The sequence below is a fragment of the Astyanax mexicanus genome, chromosome 1, assembly GCF_023375975.1.
Source record: "Astyanax mexicanus isolate ESR-SI-001 chromosome 1, AstMex3_surface, whole genome shotgun sequence".
In the NCBI taxonomy this organism is placed as follows: Eukaryota; Metazoa; Chordata; class Actinopteri; order Characiformes; family Acestrorhamphidae; genus Astyanax; species Astyanax mexicanus.
Window position 1 is genome coordinate 98566632 of NC_064408.1, and position 12616 is coordinate 98579247.

The 12616-nt window shown below is 38.8% G+C and overlaps 1 protein-coding gene across 1 annotated transcript in view; it reads left to right on the forward strand.

Moving 5' to 3' along the window:
- The first annotated feature begins 274 nt into the window (after window positions 1-274).
- The window catches only part of ctnnd2a (catenin (cadherin-associated protein), delta 2a), a 628772-nt gene continuing 616430 nt past the window's right edge, over window positions 275-12616 (forward strand). The window contains exon 1 of the mRNA XM_007252283.4: window positions 275-521. The gene's annotated coding sequence lies outside the window, so the exon portion shown is untranslated. The remainder of the gene's footprint in view (window positions 522-12616) is intronic.

Genomic DNA, 12616 nt, shown 5'->3' on the forward strand with positions numbered 1-12616 from the left:
TTAGCAGATTGTACCAGTGCTTTATTGATAATTGAATAGAATGATTTTTTTAGCCATTGTTGTAGAAATAAAGATAAATGTTGCAGATACTTTAAGGTTGATTGACTATAAAACTACTTGACTTGACTTGACTTGAACTTCTGTGGTGAAGGTGGAGATTCTGTGTATATATACCCCTACCCACCAGCAGATTTCGCTGTTCAGTTCTGTGTAATATAGCGCGCGTGTCTCTCTGTCTCTCTCTCTTTCTCTGTGTATATGTGCATGTGTGTGCACGCGCCCGTGGATGACAGAGCCTGGCTGGGCAATGCAGCCTGAGCTCCTCCGCTCTGCCTCCGTGTGCCGCGCGCCTTCCCGTCCCTGCGCCCGGCGGGGCACGAGAGCCAGGAGCTCGCGGAGCTCCAGCGCGGACTGAACACTGAGGAGAGAGAGAGAGAGAGAGAGCAGAGAGCAGAGAAGAGACAGAGAGAGAGAAGAGGAGAGAGAGACAGAGAGTGCGCCATTCTTCTGGAGCTCGTTTGGTGAGTGAGAGTGTGATGTGTCGTCTTCTTTTTCTGAGCTCGTGCTTTTTTTGGAGCGCGCGCCTCTCGGGGGGCTCGAGGACAGTCAGCACTGGACAGGGACTCCCCCCTGGCGTGTTGGTGGGGTGTGGGGAAGTCGTGCATGTTTGAGGCTGGTTTGTGTGCTGATGGAACGGGTGTTGATTTGGTGGAGAGAGAGATAGGGGGGATTGCTGGCGGGGACGTGCAGAGCTGGAGCCGGTCCAGTGGAGGTTCTCCTCTGCTGATGTTGGTCAGTTTGTGTTGTATTTAGTCTGATTCTGAAGGCGTGGGTTTACCCAGGTGCGCGCCCACGCAACTCTATACCGAGGTAACTAGCTAATATGTAGATAAAGCTGTAATTCTGAGGAAAATGGTGCTGTACTGTACTGTAAACAGCTGTACAGCACCATACTGACCAATATTGGCCAGTTTACAGAGTTTCCCCCACCAAAAAAACCTATGGACTTCTGCACATTATATTGTTCGGGCTATTCGTCCACCGAATGGGTGCCATTTGCATGTTGTACCTCTTCATCTTCCAAATCAAACTTTTTTTAAATCTGTTTTAAACCTGAAATCTAGTAACACATACAGCTCTAAAAAAAAGTAGAGACCACTTAAAAATGATGAGTTTCTTTGATTGTACCAAATTGTAAACCTCTGGAATATAACCAAGAAGTAAATGGATGATCACAAGCCATCAAACTTAGCTGAACTGCTCAGATTTTTTGCACCAGGAGTGGCATAAAGTTATCCAAAAGCAGTGTGTAAGACTGGTGGAGGAGAACATGCCAGGATGCATTAACATTTCTAGAGCTAGTAGCTAGGTCTAACAGTGCAGACCACATGTAGACTAAGACTAATAATTTCTTATGGGTGATATTACAGCAGTGATACTGTCTTTTGGTAGTCTGTAGTACTACTTGTGTGTGTGGTGTCATGTAGTAAACCTTAACAACACTTGCTGAATTTATTAGGACTAAGTTAGGCTCCTGTAGAAAGTCCCTTATAGTGTTAAAAGCACAGTGTAAACATGTTTTAACCTTTTTTTAACAACCCTTAAAAACACAATCCACAGAGTAGGTGTTATTATTCAGAGATAAAATGTACCTCTGTCTCGATTCTGCTTCAGTATCAGCGTGCTCTGCACTTTACACCGCTATTCTTTCTTTGGGTTGTGTATGTATGTATGTATGTATGTATGTGTTTGTTTGTGTGTGTCTTATATTCATTTGTAGGTAAATGGGATTTAGTTGTGTTGGTCTTGGTGTTGGATTGGATGGTTATTGTGTTATGGGAGAACCACTGCTTTTTAGGCAGTTTTTGATGGTCTCTCTTGTTCTAAATAAAGCTTAGATAGGATAAAAAAATCACATCCATAGATTGTATAATGAGGGCAATAATGTAAAAGTATGTAATTATTAGGCATGTCAATATGTTTATGTTTGTGTGGACGAAGTATTAAACCAAATATTAAGTGATAAGGAATAATATTATAATTTAAAGACAGTAATATAGTGATAATGTAACAGCATAATAAAGCTATTACAGTATTTAAAGAGCAATGAGGTGTTACTCATTATGGAAATTCCAACAGTAATTTTGAATATTCTGAATAAATAAAACATAAAAAAATAACTATTGTTTTAGAACTGAGTTGACATACTGGCTTATTCATGCTAATGAGCTCTTCTTGCTAAGAAAACCTAAAACATAATTCGGAATACTGAGTTCAGCTGAATTAATTGAGGTAATTTTTGGGTATTATACAATATCATCAACATTATTATTAGGACAGGTCTAGTTTAGTTCATTATTAACAAAATAGAAGACAGTATAACATAGTAGACATGCATTGCTGTGCCTTCACCATCTCCTCTGCATGTCCATATGATTAAGAACACGTGTTCCAAACCATCAACCAGCCAGCTTACCCCAACCCAGTGCTCCGTTAACACCACATCACATCTCACCCTTCAACTATTTGCTCCAGTATAATGATATCCATGTTGGCTGTGCTGCTGACTTGGAATCAGAGGCTGGTTCAGATCCATTAAGTGGAAAGCCCTTTATGCTGCCACATTAATATTCAGAAGGGATGCCCTTTACTTATGTGGGCTATGTACTGAATGGGTGATATTTGCCTGGCAGCTCCACGCTGCAAAAGACCCTAATTGGTAATGGTAGTGAGCAGAGGTGTAGTTAGTGCTAGCTGATACCACCGTTGATATAGTGAGTCATGTGTGAGGGAGTTCGGTGGCTGATCTGTGTGATTATGTGTCTGGGAGGAGGATGATGGAGCTGGTCAAAGGCCAGGGAGCGACACGACACGCATGATTTCTGTGAATTTCCAGTGAAACGTGCAACGCATGCCAGTTTGATGGACAACTACAAGTGCCAGCTCAGTGAAGCTGTCTGGGAAAAAGGCCCCCCTAAGTTGAAGGCAGAGAAAGTAGTGCAAGGGACTGGACCAGTATGAGAGTTTGGTGAATCGTATCGAAACTTTTGGTAACTGATTTTATTCACCAGTACATAACTTGGTAAAGGATGAAATAGAATTCCAAAATTTTGGCTAAACAAAAAAGGTATTTACTGATTGATAAGATCAAGGAGGGGCAATTCAGGCTGGATACTCTTTATAATTAAAAAAAAAAAAACTGAACATGGGATTAAATTGCCCTTTAAATGCTCTGATATGTAGGGAGTAAATATGTATTTTGTTGTGCTTGAGCAATTTTGGAGACACAGACCAAGCTGATTGTAAACCGTGGGATTGAGCCTTTACCCCTCTCTTATTGGATTTCTTTCCCTAGCACTTTGTGGTTAAAAATTAACGATTCGTCAACACTGAAATTTAAAGTCAACACATTTTTATAATCAACATTGTCAATATTGATTAACTGTTGCAGGCCTAGGCTTCAGCACAGCTTGTTATTTTAGCCGTGTGTGCTGTGGGATTATTCACTAAACCAATGTTTCTCAACCCTGATCCCCATTTTAGTGCTCTTTTTGCTATAACACATTTACTGTAACTTAGTTACTCAGCAAATTAGGATGTGTTGGTAGAAGGGGGATCTCTTAAATGCGCAGGGAAAGTTGCCTCCAGGACCAGGGTTGAGAAGCAATGCACTGCACAGTTTCAACCTGCTGCGGAACTGGAACCCCTGAATGCTTTACATTACACTATAGATATGCAAATTTGCACCATGGTTTGTGCTGACCCAAAATTAATGAAAGGTGAAAAGTGATTTTGGGTGTGGTTGTTTGTGGAAAGATGGACTCAGGTTAAAGATCATAAGCCCTACTTTGACTAGTCTGAAAATTGTTTGGGTAATTTTATTGGTCCAACCAGCACAGATTCAGTCAGATCTAGAATCAGGGCTTAAATTGGAGTGTGACCCCAACATAGTAGACAGACCTAGTAAAACTATAATTGAACAGGTAAGCTTGTTAAGCAAGAAAAGCAAAACGCTGTGCTGGAACCCATCCCTCCAGCAGCAAAATTGCCCATTCCTGGATAAAACGACAACTTGTTGAAGGTAAACCAATTTTTCAAAATAGAAACCCAATTACATTGTAGATGTTGAAAAAATGTTTTTGCTGTAAAATATGCCTTTTTTTCAGGAAAACTTCAAAGATAAAGTACCTGTCAGATTGAGGATGTGGTTTTAAACTGTCAAATTGTTCACAGCTCTGCTGTTATAATGATGGATTTCACGGTCCTCGTAAACTGAACAAATTTCAACAAATGCCGTAATATATATAGAAACAAATCGATAGGTATTGCCTGCTACCCTGTCCTCCATAACAGCACAGATGAGAGAACAGAGAGGCGTGTTGTCCCTGCTAAAACACCACAGGCAGTATAGAGTGCGGCAAAAATTATCAACGTAATGTTCATTCATTCAAGTCGATAGCATAATTATCCCAACTGGCCTATGACAGGGTGACCAAAAACAACTTGTTTGGGATATCACTAACATAAAATTGATAAACAAAGAGTATATACAGCTCTGGGAAAAAATAAGAAATCACACTTCAGTTTCTGAATCGGTTTCTCTGATTTTGCTATTTATAGGTATATGTTTGAATAAAATAAAAATATTGAAATGTAAAGCATTTATGATGAAAATGAGAAATGGCTCAAATACCAACAAGATGCAGAGCTTTCAGACCTCAAATAATGCAAAGAAAACAAGTTAATATTCATAAAGTTCAGAAATCAGTATTTGGTGGAATAACCCTGGTTTTTAAACACAGTTTTCATGCATCTTGGCATGTTCTCCTCCACCAGTTTTACACACTGCTTTTGGATAACTTTATGTCACTCCTGGTGCAAAAAATCAAGCAGTTCAGTTTGGTTTGATGGCTTGTGATCATCCATCTTCCTCTTGATTACATTCCAGAGGTTTTTAATTTGGTAAAATCAAATAAACTCATAATTTTAAGTGGTCTCTCTTTTCTTTTTTTACAGAGCTGTATGTTCATTTACATTGTGAACATTGCTATGTCTACTTCTAATTTTATTTTTAAAATGTTTGTACATTTCTTCACACTTTGCATCTAACCACTTACAATGACTTATGTCAATGACTTATGACAATGCTTATGTCTCGGAAATCTATCATCTCTAAACAAATATATAGATATTTCCTTTGAACAAAAGCAGTTTTTAAAGTTTTAAAAATCTAATAAAGCCTATCATCATATTACTGTTGTAGTGCAGCATGCAAAGATGTCTGGAAGCATTGTGCCGATACCTATTAATTTACATTGCAATTTGACGATATAATCGGCCAGGCAGTGTATCAGTGGGACCCTGGACAGCGATTTTGTTCTCTTTCTCCTTAACATTTGCTCTGCCAGATGACTTGGTCATATTGTGTTTGGGTAATTGTCTATGGAGCTTCTGGTATGAGGAACAAGCTGCCAAAAGGCATTTCTCTTGATTGTCTTCCGCACCATCGACTCTCCCCTTCACTCCAAGGTTTTCACGGCGAGGCTGCATGTAGAAACCCACCATGTGCTCAAAGACGAATATCAGAGCGAGGGTTTTTTTCTGTGGTGCAGCGCTAGATTAACAGATGGACTTCGTGCGCGTCCCTCAGGCCCGTGTTGATGGGGAATAATCAACTTGTGGCCAGGTCATCAGGCATGCATGCAAGCTGCTGGATAAAAATGACAAATTCACAACATGTTGCGGCGTGATGTAATTATCATCAGTATAACTCAGATGGTTTGTTCTGCCAAATTGATTCCAGTTGCTTGTCAGTATACTAAAGTGCAGTGTACAGTAAATTGTCAGCCACTGATGCTCACCGGGCTGTCAGAGGTTTCACCGTGCAGGTTAGTAATGAGTTTTGTTATCAAGGAACAGTGGGGAACAATGGGTTAAAGGCCTTCCTTAAGAATGGCCAACAGTGGCAGCTCACCAAACCTGGATATCAAACCCACAACCTTGTCATCGATGGCCTGGTGCTCTGAACCACTGAGCCACCAATAACACACAGCGTGATGTAGTGTGAATGTAGTGTAGCTTACGGTTATGTTTAGCCATAAAACTTTTAATTTGCAAAAGCCTTTTAGGCAGAACAGTTAACCTGAATATGCAGAATATATATATATATATATATATATATATATATATATATATATATATATATATATATATATATATATATAATAATAATAATAATAATACTAAGTACAAAAATTATAACCTATTCATAGAAAGTTGAATACATCATTGATTCATAATTGGCACTCAAATCACCTTGCTTTAGAGCTTGACAAACCTACTGGCTTGGCTGGCTACTGGGTACTGACAATAAAACAGCAAACCTGCAGAAGAACTTACATGTAAGGAGCAGTTTAGATGATGGAATAATAAAAATGATGCCTCATGCAAAATTTGCAATAAGATACTGGTATACTGTGCAGGTGCCACAGGTTTGATGAATCATCTTAATTAATACAGTAATCCTTACCTAAGATCTTTGCCATCTGTACCCTCCCCATTAAATTAATTCACTGAGGTCTAGGTGAGTGATGTGTTTAACCATAGACCTGTCTCCAGTTCAGGTTTCCATTCTGCAGTGACAGTTTGATTTTAATATAAGCCCAGTTGCGTATACATTATCATTTATAAGTCTTATGCTCAAAGATGATATATGACAGGTATAGGTGGGAAAAGCCATTATGTCCAGGTCAAGCTTGGTGTATCTTGCTAACAAGCTTCCCCCACTGCTGTGCACTGACGAGCCTAACAAGGGTGTCATCTTTTGCTATCTCATTAAGTTTGAAGTGAGATCATCACTAGCGTGAGAGAGAGAGAGAGAGAGAGAGAGAGGCGCCTAATCTAATGCACAGTTACTTAGGCAGCCAAAGAGTTAACTAGATGAAGACCTTGATTCTCTCATGGACAGCCCATTAAATTACTGGCCATAATTGGCACTCAAACGCTGTATTGAGAGCACAGACTCTGTAACATACTCTAGTAGCCTAATCATATGTGTAATACGCGTGAATATTTCCACATTTCTTTAACAACGAGGAAAGCTCTTTTGAGTAAAATAAAAGCATAAGAGCTAGAATAAGAGAAAGAGCTTAGGGTAAGAGTAAGGGCTATCTTGCACCTCGCCAGCGGCCTGTTTTTAAGCCTTGCGCCCAGGCTGTTTAAATAAACTTTGTTTTCAAATATACAATTTAAATAGCAAGTCAGAGTGGGTCAGAAAAGCTGTTTGGCTGAGCTGCAGCAGGAGCAGTGTGTCTCTGATAGCGGTGAGATGCAGTTGGTAGGATGTCAGCAGGGGGGCAGTATTATTGATTAATTATTGATTATTGACTGATCTTCATATTGTGATGTGTCTGCACACAAAAGTACACAAACACATCATCCACACCTATATCACAGTTGAACTTGAGACGGCACTGCAGAGGCGGAAATTACCACAGTAAAAGTATTTTATAGGTTAGGAATTTTTTAGAAAATTTTAAGCATGACTGGTACGTTTCATTATTTAAAAGAAACACATTTCAGCTAATGGAAAAAATATGGTTTAGGGTTTAGTGGCTCTTTAAATCAAGCTGCACATTTTATTCTTTTGTCTCAGATTTTTTGCCGATATTATTGCATACTATGCTGCACACCCCTAGCACAGAATTAACTTTAGCTTAACTTGAGATTATCTTATACACTGTTCAGTGAACAGAATCACAAATAACCTTTACCTTTTCAATCACAAAATCTGCTTCAGCTGCAGGCTTCCATTTATTCTGCATTGTTTCATAAGGTGTGGATGCTGAATGCTACCTATGTGTGAAATTAAGTATTGGGGAGGAGTGAATAGAGGAGAAGGGTTTACCCGTCCCTTTATTCCACTGCCAGATATGCTCAGTGTTTCTTGGTGTTGGACGGAAGAACACAAAAAAAAACAAAGAAAGATTGTGGGCAAGGTGGTCATATGGGGCAAAAACATGCTGGTAAGCAAGCTGATTATACAGCGTCCGTTAAACAGCTTGACCACCTTTACTAGCTTGAGCAAGCATGGCTGTTTTTTTCCGCTGCTGATGCTGGTTTGTTGTCTCTTGGCTTTTATTTTTGTTACCTACAATACCAAATACTTTTGGTACACAATTTACACAATTGGTACTTTTTACGCAATTTAGAATAGGTTTGCACAAAATCAAGAATAAAGAGATCTCACCTATTCTTGCCAGTTTCAGTCCCTTTCAGAATAAGCCATTTAAAAGCTCTGTCACTTTTACGCAAATAAGCTGTTGTGGCCACGCCATGTTTACGTCGATAATTTACCATATGTTAGTGTTAGCTTCTGCTAAATGGCAAAACACATACAAGCTAGTTCTCATTTAACTGCAATAGAAACCCAAAACTCATACTTACATTTCTCTCGTTTGCTTACTTGCCACATATGCACCCTGATTTGCCACAGATCTCTCCTTCAGACGAAGTCTGCTGGCTAATTCTGCTACGCACTATTTTAACCAGAAGACCGAAATCTCGGATCTTCAGCTGATCTAGTGGGTGGGGCTCTGCTGGGGGTTCACAGGTGAGGAGTGGTACCAGGGTGGTTCTATGCAGGTTTTCTTATCCTGACGTCACAGTAATAAAGCCATCGAAACGGCTTATAGATGCAAATGATTTCTGACATTAAACTCTATTCGCTACCTCACAGAAAACAGATGCATAGTTTTTTTTCCTTTAATGAACAGCAATCGTTACCGAAGTGGAAATACAAAAAAACGCAAACATTAAGTTTTGCATAATATTTCCCCCTTTTGTATAATCCATATAGAGTTGGCATGGGGTGAATTGTACATTGTAACTGTAAATCTGTTTATTAAGTATCAGTATGCTGGAAAATATGACCTCAGATCAATATATTAATTCATTGAACAGAATTAATACTACTGATAATATGTGTGATCAAGATTTATTCAGTTAGAGATTTTTAATGTTTCATTTTCAAATAATTGCCAAGCTCTGTAAAGTACATGAACCATACACCGATATGAGCCATTTAAATAACGAATATATTATGTACTTTAAAACCTTACTCTGGTATTCATGAACTCTTCTAGATGTACAATAATGCTGAAGAGGGTGTTCTGTTTAAACCTTCTGAGAGGTGCCATGTGTGCCTCTTTATGTGTCCTTATGTATTATGGTAATGCATTTGCATACTGTTTTATGTTTACTCTGTGAGAAGGTTAAACGTGCCGTGGGTTTTAATTGGGACAAGTATGGCCTATCTGGCCCACAGGGACATAAATCTGAAGATTCATAAGCATAATGAAGCATTTTTCTGATACGCTGCTTGTCTTTCAGTCTCATTTTCAAACAGTGAAGAAGGATGGCTTTTAGACGACTCACTGACCAACTAATCCCCTTGTGCTGAGTCACTGTTGGCTGTGTATGTGTGTGTGTGTATGTGTGTGTTTGTGTGTATTGACTTTTAGATGGGAGGGTGAGAGGATGTACGAATTAAAGAACAAACAGTGCGCTGTGCCAGCAATTATACAGTGTGGAGATTGATTGAGGATGAACTCTTCACATTGGTCATGCCTCACACTCTACAAGTGGTTTTCCACACTGAATAAAGATCTCAAGAAAGGGAACATTAAGATGCATTATATCTATTATGTTATAGCAATGTTTGGGAAATATGACTCACTCCTGAAGCACCAGGGGCATAGCTCAGTCTCAGGCTGAGTTTTGTATAGGTATGTTATGAACACTAAATATTTGGTGTTTAGAGATGCAGAAATTCCAATACTGGAATGGAGTATTCTGTGCTGCACATATGTTGCCATGCTTGATGTATTGCCTTACGGATCTTGTGGCTTTTTCCATATTGGTTTTATCCACATGCTCTGTTGATGTGACAAACAGCTTCTCATTCTGTATGTTTTTACCAGCAGCTCTGCGTCGAGATTAAGGATTGAGAATATTGGTGGTAAAAAATGTGTTGAGTAATCGTTAGTTCATAACAGCACAGCACTAGCAGTGCTGGTAATAGAAATGCAATAGGGAGGTTAAGGGCTGCTCACTCGCTCAATTCAATAGCTTTGTCAACAGATTACATATTTTATATATATATATATATATATATATATATATATATATATATATATATATATATATATATATATATATCTCAAAACATTTGACATTTAAACTACTTTTGGGCCTTTTAAGGGTATTTGAATGCTCTGATTCTATCATTTTGAAGTTTTTAGAGAAAACTAGAAACAGGGCCCATACCCAAAGGGAGCAGGGATGGAGAGCATGGCATAAATTATCATTGAGTAATTGGAAAAATAATTAGTTTATTAGTTACAGCCCTTGTCTTTCATCTAGGTGTGCCTTAAACAATTCCTAGTTAATGATGTCACCAACAATAAAAATATTAAATCAATAATTTGCTCAACTCATTAAGTCGACTAAGTTAGTTAGTTAAGCCAAATAAATCTTCATAGCTATAAATGATACATGTAGATTATTATCCTGTGTATAACAATATAGAATGCTTTTGGTAACATGTGTATGTATGGTGTATGGTGATCTATTGGCGAGGTCAAATAAAATATCAAATCAAATCAAATTTATTTGTATAGTGTTGCAAAGCAGCTTTACAGAAATATAATTGCAGGACAGAGCCTAAAAGCTACCTAGCTACATATTCAGGGAGAATATTCCAGAGTTATGGAGCTTTATAAGAGAAAGCTCTTGCAGAGCTCCTCTGAATTCTGGGAACTACTAAAAAAAACAACACCCTGAGATCTAAGTAATCGCTATGGTCCATAATAGGTGATGAGGTCTCGTAAATACTCAGGAGCGAGCCCGTGTAGGGCTCTTTACGTTAACAGGAGAATTTTATAGTCTATGCTGAATTTGACTGGAAGCCAGTGCAGTGCTAATAGGACTGGACTAATTTTCAAATTTTCTGGTTTTAGGAATATCCTGACAGTAGCGTATTACAATAGTCTAGCCTTGTATGTACTAATTATTGTGCTTCATTTAGGGATAAGGCATTTCTTAGCCTGGCAATGTTACGAAGGTGTAGAAAAGCTGTTTTAGTAACTACCTACAACATAGTTCACCAATCCTTCTCCAAAAGATCTACCTTCCTGCAGGATTCACCTCCAATCCAGTTAGTTCTACAGTAACTCATCTCATTCAGTTAATGAAGACTTCTGTAGAAGCCAGGAATGGATACAGTGGATCAGGTTGTGTTGATTAGGTTTGGAATTGAAGTCTAGTAGATCCTTTGGAACAGGGTTAGTGACCTTGTCCACACCTGATCCAATTAACGAAGGCCTTCAGGAACATCTGAATATTAGATGCTGACAGGCATGTTGAAAGGAAACTCTCCTGGGTGGTAGATGACCAGGAGTGGAACTGGGCATCACTGATCAAGGACAGTGGTTCTCAAGGCGCTCTACAGGGACCCCCCTGTGTAGTGCAAATTTGAGCTCCAACTCAACTGACAACTCATAGGATTAGAGTAATAATGTGTCAACTGGTTTAAGACCATTGCTCTGAAGCATATGTTACTTTCCTGAATGTCTGCAATAGCATGAATTCTATATTGAGGAACCTATTTAAGGAAACTTGATTAGTTCACATCACCTCATACACACAGAAATACACACACACACACACACATGTATCGTACTCAGTGACTGAACCATATTCCTTTTTGTCTGAATAAGAAAAGCCTGGTATATTATGTAGTAATTCCTCTCACGCTCCACACTGGAAAGTGTTTATTGAGTCTTCTATTTTTAGGATCTTATTTTAAGCTGTGCACAAAATTGATGCCTCAGGAGACACCTCCCAGTGAGGTCACTGATTGGCAGTTGAGCTCTGCTCTGTGGGGGAGAGATGAGCAACAGCACACTTTTGTTTGCAGCTATTTAAACAGCAAGCCATAAAAAAAATGATGTTTTATAGGTTAGAATATTAATGAAGTACCTCAGACTTCACTGACTTCTCTGATCTTGATGATGCTAGAATTACACTGGCAGTCTTGTTGTTATGTGGGTGAAAGTGAGACATCAATATGTGCCTGAAATAGCATTGATAATTATAGTTTGCATTTTGAGTTGAAAGCTGTGGTTTGCTGTATGTTTTCTCTTTATATAACTACAGATATACAGATTCCATGAATCCATGAGTGTTTCTGTAGTTTATTAATTGAACAGAAGCAACAAAATGTCTGCATTTTTACTAACATTTATGAAAGCTTTATGAATGGAATTAATTTATCTTAATTTTTTAATTTGTAATTTTACCCTATTTTCTTCCCAATTGGAAGGCCAATTACCCAATCCTCAGCCATTATCTGAGGAATGCGCAGTTCCCCAGCTCCCCTGATTCATCAGCTAAAAGAAGCCTGTGCTGTCCAACATGACACTATAGGAGGGTAAAAGAGCAAGGACAATTGTGCTCTCTCTGACTCCGGCTGCTGATGGCAAGCAGCATGATCTGGGGATGAAACCAGTTATCCTCTAAATATAGTTCAGAGCCCCTTAGTCAACTGGACTTTTAC